This window comes from Ahaetulla prasina, chromosome 5 (assembly GCF_028640845.1).
Source record: "Ahaetulla prasina isolate Xishuangbanna chromosome 5, ASM2864084v1, whole genome shotgun sequence".
Lineage (NCBI taxonomy): Eukaryota > Metazoa > Chordata > Lepidosauria > Squamata > Colubridae > Ahaetulla > Ahaetulla prasina.
In genome coordinates, this window is record NC_080543.1 from 88309787 (window position 1) to 88322267 (window position 12481).

At 40.3% G+C, this 12481-nt stretch overlaps 1 pseudogene; it reads right to left on the reverse strand.

The window, feature by feature from the left end:
* LOC131200030 (uncharacterized protein K02A2.6-like) overlaps positions 1-11576 on the reverse strand; it is a 115702-nt pseudogene extending 104126 nt beyond the window's left edge.
* Between the last annotated feature and the right edge of the window lie 905 nt (positions 11577-12481).

The window sequence follows — 12481 nt, forward strand, 5'->3', positions numbered from 1 at the left end:
TTGCACCTCTATAACTGTCTGGTTTGGTTCTGCAACCCAACAAGAAAGACACAGACTTCAGAGGATAATTAGAACTGCAGAAAAAATAATTGCTACAAACCCGCCTTCCATTGAGGACCTGTATACTCACGAATCAAGAAGAGGGTCATGAAAATATTTACAGATCCCTCATATCCTGGACATAGACTGTTTCAACTCCTACCCTCAAAATGATGCTATAGAGCACTGCACACCAGAACAACTAGACACAAACTAGCTTTATTCCCAAAGGCCATCACTTTGCTAAACAAATAATTCCCTCAAAACTGTCAAACTATTTACTAAATCTGCACTACTATTAATCTTCTCATCATTCCCATCACCCATCTCTTTCCACTTATGACTGTATGACTGTAACTTTGCTGCTGGTAATCCTTATGATTTATATTGATATTGATTGTTCCTGATTGCTTATTTGTACCCTATGCTTATCATTAAGTGTTGTATCATTAAATGTTAAATTGTACCCTATGACCATCATTTGTGTTGTAAATATTGTACCTTGATGAAGGTATCTTTTCTTTTATGTACACTGAGAGCATATGCACCAAGACAAATTCTTTGTGTGTCCAATCACACTTGGCCAATAAAAATTCTATTCTATTCTATTCTATTCTATTCTAAAAAAATAAGACCTGGTGCCTTTTTTGGTGGCAAAAAAATATAAGACAGGGTCTTATAGTATTTTTTTAAATTATCATATGAAATCAAGGATATTGTAAGGTAGTTTTCACACTCTATTAAGTCTCTATTCTTTGAGATGGTTAAGTCTCCTTTCTTTGGGAATTCTTTTTCAATCTGTTAGCCACTGTGTCATTCTCTAGATTTACTGTCATAGCTTGATTAACATCTCTACTGATTCTTCTTCTGTTAATCATCTTATTTTTGTAGATATTCCATCAATTACTGTAGTCTTAATATTTGGTAATAACTTGAGTACTGATCTACTTTCATGTTCTAGTAGAGGTTCTACAGTATGCAGTTTCAGTATATTCCTTCCATCTTTGCTTATTTCCTTTGAATCAATTACTATTTATTCAATGACACCATTAGTATACCAATTCAAAGTTGGAGTGTTCTTCTGAATTTTGAGATGTTTTGGATGATTATTCTTAATTTTTCTATATCTATTTCCATCTTTTGTTCATTTCATTTTCCTAAGCCGAACAGCCCAACTACATTTTTTGCTTGATATTTTCAACTCTGACATTCTAGTTTCTATAATTTCTGCGTATCTTCTTATATGTTCTGTCAATTTCAGTGATTATAAAACTTGTCAATCTTCTCTTTTTCTGCATTAATGATTGGAGCATAAACTTGGATAATTGTCAAGTTGAAGGGTTATCCATGAAGGTTAATTGATACTATGTGATCACTGATTGCATTGTTGCCAAGTTCTGTTTTTGCTTCCTAATTATGAAAGCAATACCACTCTTCCTTTGATTTTATGTACTGGATAGTATGTTTTCTAGCTGTAAATATTCAGCGCCAGCCCAATATCCTTTTATATATTCTATCAATATGATTTTTGTAGCAAATATAGGACTGATTTACCATTGCCTTTCCCCATGCAGTATGATTTCTTTGCCATTGTCTGTGAAACAATGTTCAGCTTCCAGCCTCTTCCTATGCTGTGGCTGCCCTACTTAGATGCCTACTTGCTTTAGCAGGGCAGCTGGAATGAACTTTATCCCTTGAGTGACTGTGCTAGAATTATATACTCTTGGCATATATTCCCAATGTTATTTTTCCAGGAACCCTGCTGCCCTCCAATGCCAAGATGATGCAGCAGTATAGGACTTAGGGGAGAAGTTGTAACACATTGCATCATTCTTAGCTAAATTGATTGTTCTACAAAAACCTCTAAGCTCATATTCTAAAATATTAAAAGCTCTAAGAAACACCATCTCTGAAAAGGTTGAAATGTAAGAATTTCTGATTCTCATTCCAGGAAAAGCCCTTTTATGAATTAAAAACAGAAGGCAAACCGCTTCTAGATCCAGAAATAAGCCCTAAGATGCCCATTGACTTGAAAGGTAGAGGAGAAGCCCAGGATGTAAACCTGACATTTTACAGGTAGAGAAGGTAAAATTCCAGGGTGCTGTGAAATGGAAAACTTATTTTTTTTTGTAGAGCTCCTAATCCTCAGCTTTACATCTGTTTAACTTTGTGGTGCCTGCCTGCCAGGAGAGTTTAATCAATATGCTTGGTAGAAACCCTTGACACTTTTTCCATGCAAATTAATGTTAAATTATGTTTTCTGAGGATATGAGAAAAGTAAAAATACATTCCAGACAAGCTGAGCAATTGATGACTGCAAGTACATAACCAAACCATTTTCTTGTTCTTAACAGTGGTACAGAGGTGATTAGCTGAGACTTTCTTTTGGGATTTTTTAAAACATTCCTGTTGATCTTACAGCATTGGTCATCAAGCTTCCATCTCAGTCTTAAAGTAAATAGTAGACTTTCAGATATTTAACTTTTAGTTGAGCTCTAGACTAGGTTTGGCAGATTTCCAGATACAACCAGTGGTGGGTTGTTACCGGTTTGGATCGGGCAAACCATTAGCGGCAGTGGGAGGCTCCGCCCACCCACCCAGATGTCTCTGCGCATGTGTAGAAGTTTTATGCATGGGCGTGTGAGTGCACACAAGCAAACCAGTAGTGACGGGATTTGAAACTCACTACTGGATACAACACAACAAGATTAGAAGCTTCGTTAGTCAGGAATGAAGGCCCTGAAAACATCTTCCTCCCACAATTCCAAGTTAACAGATATTGGGCAGGTTGCTTGAGATCTTGTCAGGCTAAGGCATTTTAAATAATGGCCTGTTCTTTATTGGGTATTAACCAACTAGGAAAGAAAATGCAAGAATAGACTTTCGAAGACATCACAGTTTTGATGTAGATTTATTACATCAAACTTAATAAACTATTATTAAAAAGCAGCAAATATTGTGTATCAATTGTATGCCCTGTTTAACCAAAACCAATGTTCAAATTTTGTGCCGTTTTCTCCTCCTATTATCATTCCTGGCATGTGATAATAGAGTAGAAACCTATTTCTACCTGTATCTTTATGAAACTCAACTTGTAGTTCCTTTGTAGTTCCTGTTGGTTTATTTATTGATTACATTTATTTGCCACCCATCTCACTGTGAAGTGACTCTGGGTGGCTTACAATAGGCAAGATTGGTAAGCTACTATCACCTGCTGAGAAAGAAAAATCTTATTTTGATCTAATCAACTCATTATTGATATCCAGGTAACTATTTTTCCACTAGTTGTTAAGTTTATGAACTAGACATAATTTTTCTGAAGTAGTGCTTTGTGCCAATGAGGAAATACATTTTTCCCATTGGAATCAATGTACTTCATTGAGACTCTTAACAGAATGGAAAGCTTCATAAGGCTCCACACAACCTTCCAAGGCTTTTTGCATATACTGCACATGCTCAGAAATCTGTTATCTCTAACAAAACAAAGCAACATGATTGTTCCATTTAAAAATGTAGGTATATGCTTCACAAAGCTATTTAGAGGAATCCTTCATATAAACTTTAATTAAATCAACACATCTTTCCAGTCATACTGCTTATATTTTTGTTCTATGAGTTAAAAACTTAAATTATTTATTTATTTATTTATTATTCAAATTTTTATACTGCCCTTCTCCAAAGACTCAGGGCGGTGTACATCACAAATAAAACATAGATATTAAAATTAGATCTTTAACCACTACTTTTCCATTTGATTATATCAATTTACTCCAGAATTTTTTTCGGCATAAAAATAACTTCAAACCTCTCACAGTACTATAAGTTTTCAACATATTTGTATTTGTTCCAGAAAAGTCTGCCAGATGTTTTGCTTCTTTGTCATATCACTTGTTACATTGATTTATGACCATTGGATTCTTATTTCCAGTTTTTTTCAAAGCAGCTTCAAAACACCTTGACTATTTTACTTCTTCAGATGATTAACTACTTTTATTTAGTTCTTTACTTAATACCACACAATAAAAATTATCCTAGATTGCTTCAAGGAGGAGAAATCTCTGAGGAACAAATAAGAAAAAAAAAAGGGAGGGTGTAGGCAACTTTGCTCTTCCATAAAAAGAATGACACAGGGGATTTGTGTGGAGTTCTTGGCGCTTTCTGAATTTGGGTGTTTGCTCGCAAACTTTTCATTACCAAACCAGGCAATATGAACATGCCTAGTGGGGTAATGAAACACTTGTAACCCAACAACCAAACTCAGAGAACACCAAGAAGTCCACAGTTGAACCCTGAGCAGCATATATTCTTTTCTATTCAGAGGAAATTCTTTTAATGAAATTTCTCCTCTAAAGAACTGGGACAAGGCCAAAGACAGCAGTGTTTATTATGATTGATTTACACAACAATGTTGTCTTAAAAGCCATAAGAAAAAGAGCTACTGGTAATCAAAGTTTACATTTAGATACATCAATTTTAAGCTACACATTATGGATTCCAGAAACCATCATAGGGGGAAAGGGTCATCTATGATTGCTCTTTTTTATTTTTTACCTTCCACAGATCCAGAGTCTGGGGATGGATGTCCTTCAGAGAAACATGGAAAATTTCAGGACTGAAAAGCACGATTTCCTGCTTTTATAATTGATTGCTTTAGTATATGAACTTTAAATAACCCCTTATAACCACCTTCTTGATCTTTAAATAGCAGGGAAGCTTTTTGCCTGGCTTTCACTGACTGATGCATAATTCATACTTGAGGCTACTTACAAAGAGTCTGGCTATTATTATGCAGAATCCTGGGGAAGTGTAAACATCTACCTAGGGAAGCCCAGACTCCACACACTTGTTCCTAGACATGGGAAATTGCCCAAGTGTGGTCATCTGCGAAGCATTGCAGCACAAGAGATTTCTCAGAAGGTTTGCATCACAATAAACACAGAGATATACATATAGCTATAAAAGAACATTTAGCAATCAGTGTGGCTGTAAATTGTCCTTCCCATCATATCCGCAAACTTAATAAGCTCATTTTATTTAAACTCGTTTTCATTTGTGCTTGAAAAGGTAGCCTGTGTTCTCATTGGAGGGATGTTTCATTTCCTCTATCTTTATCTATCATCCTGTAGAATCCGATCATAAGAATGTGGTGGCATAATGAAATAAAGAACCAAAATGCAGAAATAATTGATTGCCAGCTTTAGGAGTGTAATAGATAATCACCGTTAAGGCAATCACAGAAACATTTTAATTGTAGTTTTTGTAACAGTTAGATTTCATGATTGCTCTCATTGTAAGCCGTCTAGAGTCACTTTTCTGTGAGATGGGTGGCTATGTAAATGTGATAAACAGACAAATCAACATGGAGTCATACTGGCAGTTTATTCTCTTTTGTTTTTGTGAAGCGGGGTCAAGGATAGATGCTTAGGCACAAAAATACTTTTTTTTTAAATTTCATTTTGTCACAACAGTATACACAAACATTGTCATAAGTAAAACAACATATCATGAAGAAAATATATATATATGTGTGTGTGTGTGTGTGTGTGTGTGTGTGTGTATGTGTAAAAAAATATGCATCAGCTATATTAATTTGATATAATGAAGGGAACAATAGGACAGGAACGGTAGGCACTTTTGTGCTCTTATGCACGCCCCTTATAGCCCTCTTAGGAATGGGGTGAGGTCAATGGTAGACAGTTTTTGGTTGAAGATTTTGGGATTTTGAGTAGAGACTATGGAGTCAGGTAATGAATGAATAGCCTGAGCTATTACGGGCCGTAATAGCTCAGGCTGTTAGAGCCTGTTATTAGAACACAGTAGCCTGCAATTACTGCAGGTTCAAGCCCGGCCCAAGGTTGACTCAGCCTTCCATCCTTTATAAGGTAGGTAAAATGAGGACCCAGATTGTTGGGGGGGCAATAAGTTGACTTTGTAAAAAATATACAAATAGAATGAGACTATTGCCTTATACACTGTAAGCCGCCCTGAGTCTTTGGAGAAGGGCGGGATATAAATGTAAACAAAAAAAAATATATTAACAACTCTGTTACAGAAGTCATATTTTCTGCTTCTAGCTGGAACATATGTATTTCAGTCCTACCCATGCAAAACAGCATGCATGGAATATTTTGCACATTCCTAGTATTTTATAAGAACTCTTGTCATTTTTGTTTTATTATACTCTTTTGAAACTTATTCTTGGGCTAAATTTGAGAGTTTCTTTTAAAAGGCACCCCTGTAATGTCAGTTACTTTTACATGTTATAATTTTTTAACTGTTAAAAATGAATCTGCAACACATAATTTGGCCAGATATACAATATTTATATAGTTTTTAATTCTCTGCCATGTATTAAATGCATTTTTATTTTCTCAGATTTTTTTAAGATCTCTGAATATGCAGTGCAGTTGTGGACTTTATAGGATAACATATTTTTCCACACCAGCTGCCTTAGGTCTAAAATATTTTTCCAGTGTCAGAGATAAGTATCCCAATTAGGTGAGAAAAATAACTGGACAGAACTGTGAAATCTGATGAAATCATCCATTTTTAGAGGACTTCCAGAATTTGTTCTACTGGTATGCTTGATAGAATCTCCACTGATGCCAGTCTTCCCAAAATATTATGTTCTGTTGGCCATTAATCACCATTTAAAAAGCTAATGAAAAAAGTATATCATAGTGTATTTAGTTCACCTGCATTCTCATGCAGAATACAAAAATCTCTGTGCCCATAAGAGCATCTTATATAAGAATCAAACCACCCTAGCATTCATTAATATTATTTAGACAACTGAACCCACTTATAGCACTTAAAAGGAACATAACAGCATAATACTATGTGTATTTACTTGAAGTAATTAAATTCAATGGGACTTATTCTGAAGTAATTGAATGGAAGTGCTAATATGTAGGGATATCTCCTTAAAATAAATGTCAGCATTTTATGCATAGACATTTGTTCTAAGGCAATAGATTAGACTCTAAAAAATTTAAAGGGAAGGGACAACAAAGCATTAAATAATAGTTATGCTTTGATTTATAGAAGGTTTTAACTGGTATATCATGACATTTTCTCCAGAACTCAGTATAAATATTCCCTTTATATAAAACAATAGATCATGCCTGACGATTTTAATTTAAGTGGAAGAAAATTCACCATGAGGATGGATTAATCTCCTCAGCCTAATTTTTCAAACTGACAAGATATTGGTTGTCAATCCTACACATATTTCTTAATAAAAATTGATAATTGATTTACCTGAGGAATATTTTTATCTATTTTCAGTACCTGCCTTGTGGGAGAGGTGCTTCAGCCCTGATAATTATAAATGAATCAACTTATTAAAATTAGTAGAGTACCAAATGTTTAATAGTACTTGGTTGGATATACTTCCCAACCTGAGATGTTTTATTTATTTTTTAAAAATCACATCCTTTGAGATTATAAGAAGTCAAGTTGGAAAGTTTATGTTGCTTATTCAGTCTTGGGATTGGATATCATCCAAAATGAAATCTTGTCACACATCCCTTGACTTAGAATAAAAATATTGAACATTCCATTGATCTGGCTTACATTTTTTTGGTACTGATTTCCTAGAATCTGGGATTCCCAAGATGATAATTCTATATTTGCCTTGTTTTATCATGATTACAAACAGTTTCTCAGCCTTTTCCCTGACTCCCAGAATAATAGTTTTGTGCAGATTCAGTAGAGTTGTGTCTGGCTTGAATTGTGCCTATTTAGTTCATATTTTAATGTAATCAATTTCCAGGAATGAGATATTTAGCATCAGATTTACAATTTATCTTCTAATAATTTTATTCTCTCCTTTCCAGCTTCTTATGGGAAACAGGTGCTAGGCAACCCATCTTACATATGTTTTTCGGGCTTTTCATTTTATCAGTAATTACATTTCTAGAACTGTAATACTGTAATGCTTCTCTCATATTAGAAAGAAATTTGGTTTTTAATAATGCCACATTTTAGTGGATTTAGTTAGACAGGAATATGGAAACAAGGGGCTCATTCTGACTTTCTGATTATGTAGCATGAAAAATCCTTTGTCATTGTGATATTTTTTTCACATCTTCCCAGTCTGCTGTTGAATAACCTGGAGTTGTCTTTGGTTGATTTGGAAGTGGAGTTCCCCTTCTCCTAACTGAAAACTTCCCAAGTGGACAATCTATGATACCTCAGTGTATCACACTATGGATGATGTTAAATTCGGGCAATAACGAGGCAGGAGACCAGGATAGTGACAACAGCTCTTTACTATATGGTGAACCCAGCAACCGGGCTGGGGAAAAACCTCTCTTTATATACAGTTTAGCCAGCGGCTTCAACCAATCAGCAACGTGCTTGTTTCCCGCCGAAATATTTAAAGATACATTACACTCCTTCCCTCCCAGAAAACACTTTACCCATATTTACATACTATTTACATGTTATTTTTCAACGTAATCACGCAAATAGACTGGGCGTCTCCTGACTCTTTCGGACCTGCGCAATTCATTCCCTGGGAGTGGTTCGAGTTGAGCGGAGGGGCTGTTTGCTCCTCTCAGCTCCTCTTCTAGGCCATCCGGCCCTGGATTATTTGCCGAGTCGTCCCTGCTGTTTTCTAATGGAACCTGTTGGCGTCGCTGGACTTCCTGGAACTCAGATAAGTCCTGCGATTTTCCCGGGTTTGAGTCAGCCGTGGATTCAAACATTGTATAGTCAGGGCCTGTTTCGTCTACTTCAGGTTGTTCGGCTATGCGTTTTCTTATTTGGTCTATGTGGCGCCTCCATACTTGGCCGTCTGTTATCTCTACCAAGTATGACTTTGGACCTGTTATGTTTAGGATTTTTCCGGCTACCCATGAGGGGCCTTCACCATAGTTGTGTGCCCACACTCGGTCACGTATGTCCATTCCTCTTGTTTTTTCGAGTCCCCCCTGGTAACCTTCCGGTGTATAATTTGGATTTAAACGGTCAAGTGGGCACCTGAGCTTTCGGCCCATTAACAATTCTGCGGGGCTTCTACCGGTTGTGACACAAGGGGTTCTATGTTGGATGGCCAGGAAAACATCGATCTTTGTTTGCCAGTCGCCTGGCTTGAGTCTGGACAATGCCTCTTTTGCGCTTCGGACGAAACGCTCTGCAAGGCCATTCGTCGCAGGGTGGAAAGGCACCGAGAGGGCATGCCGGATGCCCTCTTCTGCCAAGTACTCCTCGAACTGGGTTGCCGTGAATTGCGGGCCGTTATCGGATACTAACGTGTCGGGCAACCCATGGGTTACAAATAGGTGCCGTAAGACTGAGATCACGGCCTCGGCTGTCATGGATCTCATGAGGATGATTTCCAGCCATTTGGAGTAGGCGTCGACTACTACCAGGAAGGTCTGGCCGTGGAAAGGGCCGGCAAAATCAATGTGGATTCTAGACCAGGGCCCTTGGGGTTTCTCCCATTCCCGAACCGGGGCCGTTGGGGGTAGCGGTCTGGACTCCTGGCAGGCCTGGCATTTCCCTACCCTCTCAGCAATTTCCGAGTCCATTAAAGGCCACCACACATAGCTTCTCGCTAGCCCCTTCATCCTTACGATCCTGGGTGACCTCGTGGAGGAGATCCAACACCCTTTTCCTCAATTTCTCTGGGATCACCACTGATCCCCCATAGCAGGCACCCCTTGAGCCGAAAGTTCCCACGCTTTACAAACTCTTTAAAACGCTCGCCCGGCGCAGCGGGCCACCCTCTTTGTACCCAACCTAGTACAGTTCTCAAAATAATGTCCCGGTATGACGCCCGAGCCACCTCCTTAGACGTGACTGGGCCAGAGTCCAGAGAGTCGATTAGCAATATGGGCGTCCCCGGAGTGGGATCCTCGATCGCCCCTGGCAGTGGGCATCTGCTTAACGCGTCAGCATGCCCCAACTCTTTTCCTGGCCGATGCCGCAGTTTATAAGAGTAGGCGGCTAAAAAGATAGTCCATCGGGTCAATCGGGGCGAAAGTGCCACAGGCGTTGGGCGGTCTCCGGCCAGTAACCCTAACAGTGGTCTGTGGTCTGTGACAATTTCAAAGTCTCTTCCGAAAACGTATTCATGAAACTTTTTTACCCCTGAGACTATAGCTAGGGCTTCCTTATCTAATTGACTATAGTTCCTCTCTGTAGAGGACATCGTTCTGGAGTAGAAGGCTATTGGGGCTTCTGTGCCATTTGGGAGCCTGTGGCTGAGTACAGCCCCCACCCCGTAAGGGGATGCATCGCAAACTAGCACCAATGGCATTTTGCTATGATACTGGATCAGTAAGCTATCACTTGAGAGCAAGTTCTTAACTGCTTCGAAAGCCCTCGTTTCTGACTTTCCCCAAGTCCAAGCAGCATTCTTTCCCAGTAACTTATGTAGCGGCTCGGCAATGGTTGCCTTATTTTTTAAAAAAACCGCGTAAAAGTTCACTAGACCCAGGAATGCCTGTAGCTCTGTTTTGTTTTTGGGCGCTGGAGCCTTTCTTATTGCCTTGACCTTGCTCTCAGTGGGGTGGATTCCTTCCTTGTCTATTCTGTAGCCCAAGAACTCTACGGATTCTACCCCTATTTGGCATTTGTTCACTTTAACCTTTAGACCGGCTGACCGGAAAATGCCCAAAACTTTTCTCAAACGCTCCCCCAATTCTTCTAAATTTTCGGCTGATACCAATACATCATCAAAATACATCATCAACTACCCCCGGGAGCCCTTGCAGAAGTCGCTCCATTAAATTTTGAAATAGACCAGGTGCCACACTCACCCCAAACTGTAACCGGGTACACTTGAAAGCACCTCTGTGAGTCACAATTGTCTGGGCTTCGGCTGTGTTGGCGTCTACAGGCAGTTGTTGATAGGCTTGGGCCAAATCTAATTTGGCAAAAACGTGCCCTTGCCCCAGCGAGTGCAGCAAGTGTTGCACCACGGGGACCGGGTAAGCGCTTTTTTGCAAGGCTTTGTTTAACGTTGCCTTGTAGTCAGCGCAGATTCTAACTGACCCATCTGGTTTCACTGGGGTGACGATTGGCGTCTCCCACTTAGCATGATCGACTGGCACCAGTATCCCCTGACTGATGAGCTTGTCTATCTCCCTGTCAATCTTGGGTTTAAGGGCAAAAGGGACCCTCCTTGCTTTTAACCGTATGGGGGCTACCTGGGGGTCTAAATTGAAGGAAATAGGGGTCCCCTTGTACTTGCCCAGGCAGTCCTTGAAAACATCTTCGAATTCGTCCATGAGTGTGTCCTTTAGGTTAAAGTCATTTCTGTAGATGCCAGTCACTCCCATGCCCAACGCCCGGAACCAGTCTAGTCCCAACAAACTTGGTAGGGTCCCTTCGACTATCGTGATGGGCAGGGTCTTCTTGTGTGGTCCGTACTCGACGCGGACGGAGGTGGTCCCTCGAACAGGGATGCGATTCCCTTGGTAGTCTTGAACTCTCAGCCGTTGTGTTTGCAGTTTGCGTTTGGCGATCTTCAGCAAAGCTTTCGCAAAAGTGTCCCAGGACATGATTGTGATCGCTGACCCTGTGTCCACTTCTAGTCGGCACGGCACTCCTTCGATTTTCGGTTTTGTGAATATTTTCTTCTCTACGTGAGTTGCTGCACGACCTACTATCACGGTCGTTCGAATTGAACTCGTGCCCTTTTTGTTTAGACCAATCACGGGTCGCCTAGCCGATCCCGCGCTCTGATTGGTTGGTTTGAATTTTTGGCGGGAAGGTTGGGGTGCTCGACAGACTTGAGCCAGGTGCCCCTTCTTCTCGCACCGCCGACATGTAGCGTCCTTGAACTTGCATTGTTGACGCTGGTGTTGCCCTCCGCAACTTCCGCATTCCTCCCGGTCTTCTTTGACCCTTCTTCCGGTGTGGCAAATTCCTTCCTCATCATCCTCGCCGTCTGATTCGGTCTGGATTTCTTCGTTGTGGACCGGGGTTGCTTTCGCGCTCGCCATTGGCGTGAGCGGCTTTTGTAGGGTTTCCGCCGCTTGGGTGGACATCTCATGAGCTCTGGCTTCGTCCAGAGCGTTTGCCAGCGTTAGATTGCTTTTTGATAGCAGCCGCCTCCGCAAACGAATGTCTCTGACCCCACGGATGAGTTGCTCTAACAGCTCCTCATCCAAGTCTCGGTACCCACAGTCCTTGGAGGCTTTCCTCAGGGCGGCCATGTACTCGCTGATGGATTCGCCCTCTTTCTGTCTGCGCTCTCCAAATTCATAACGCCGAACATATTTGGATGGTGTTGGCGCGAAGTGGTTCTTCAATAGATTTTGCAGAGTTTGCCACGATACCGATTGTACCGGCGTTGGCTCTGCCAGGGCTTCCGCGATGTCGATGACCTCGGGACCGCAGTGGCTCAGGAAATACGCCCTTTTGCGGTTGTCTGGAACTCCTTGCAATTCGTTTGCTTCCAGGAAGCTCTCGAAACGGGTCATGTACG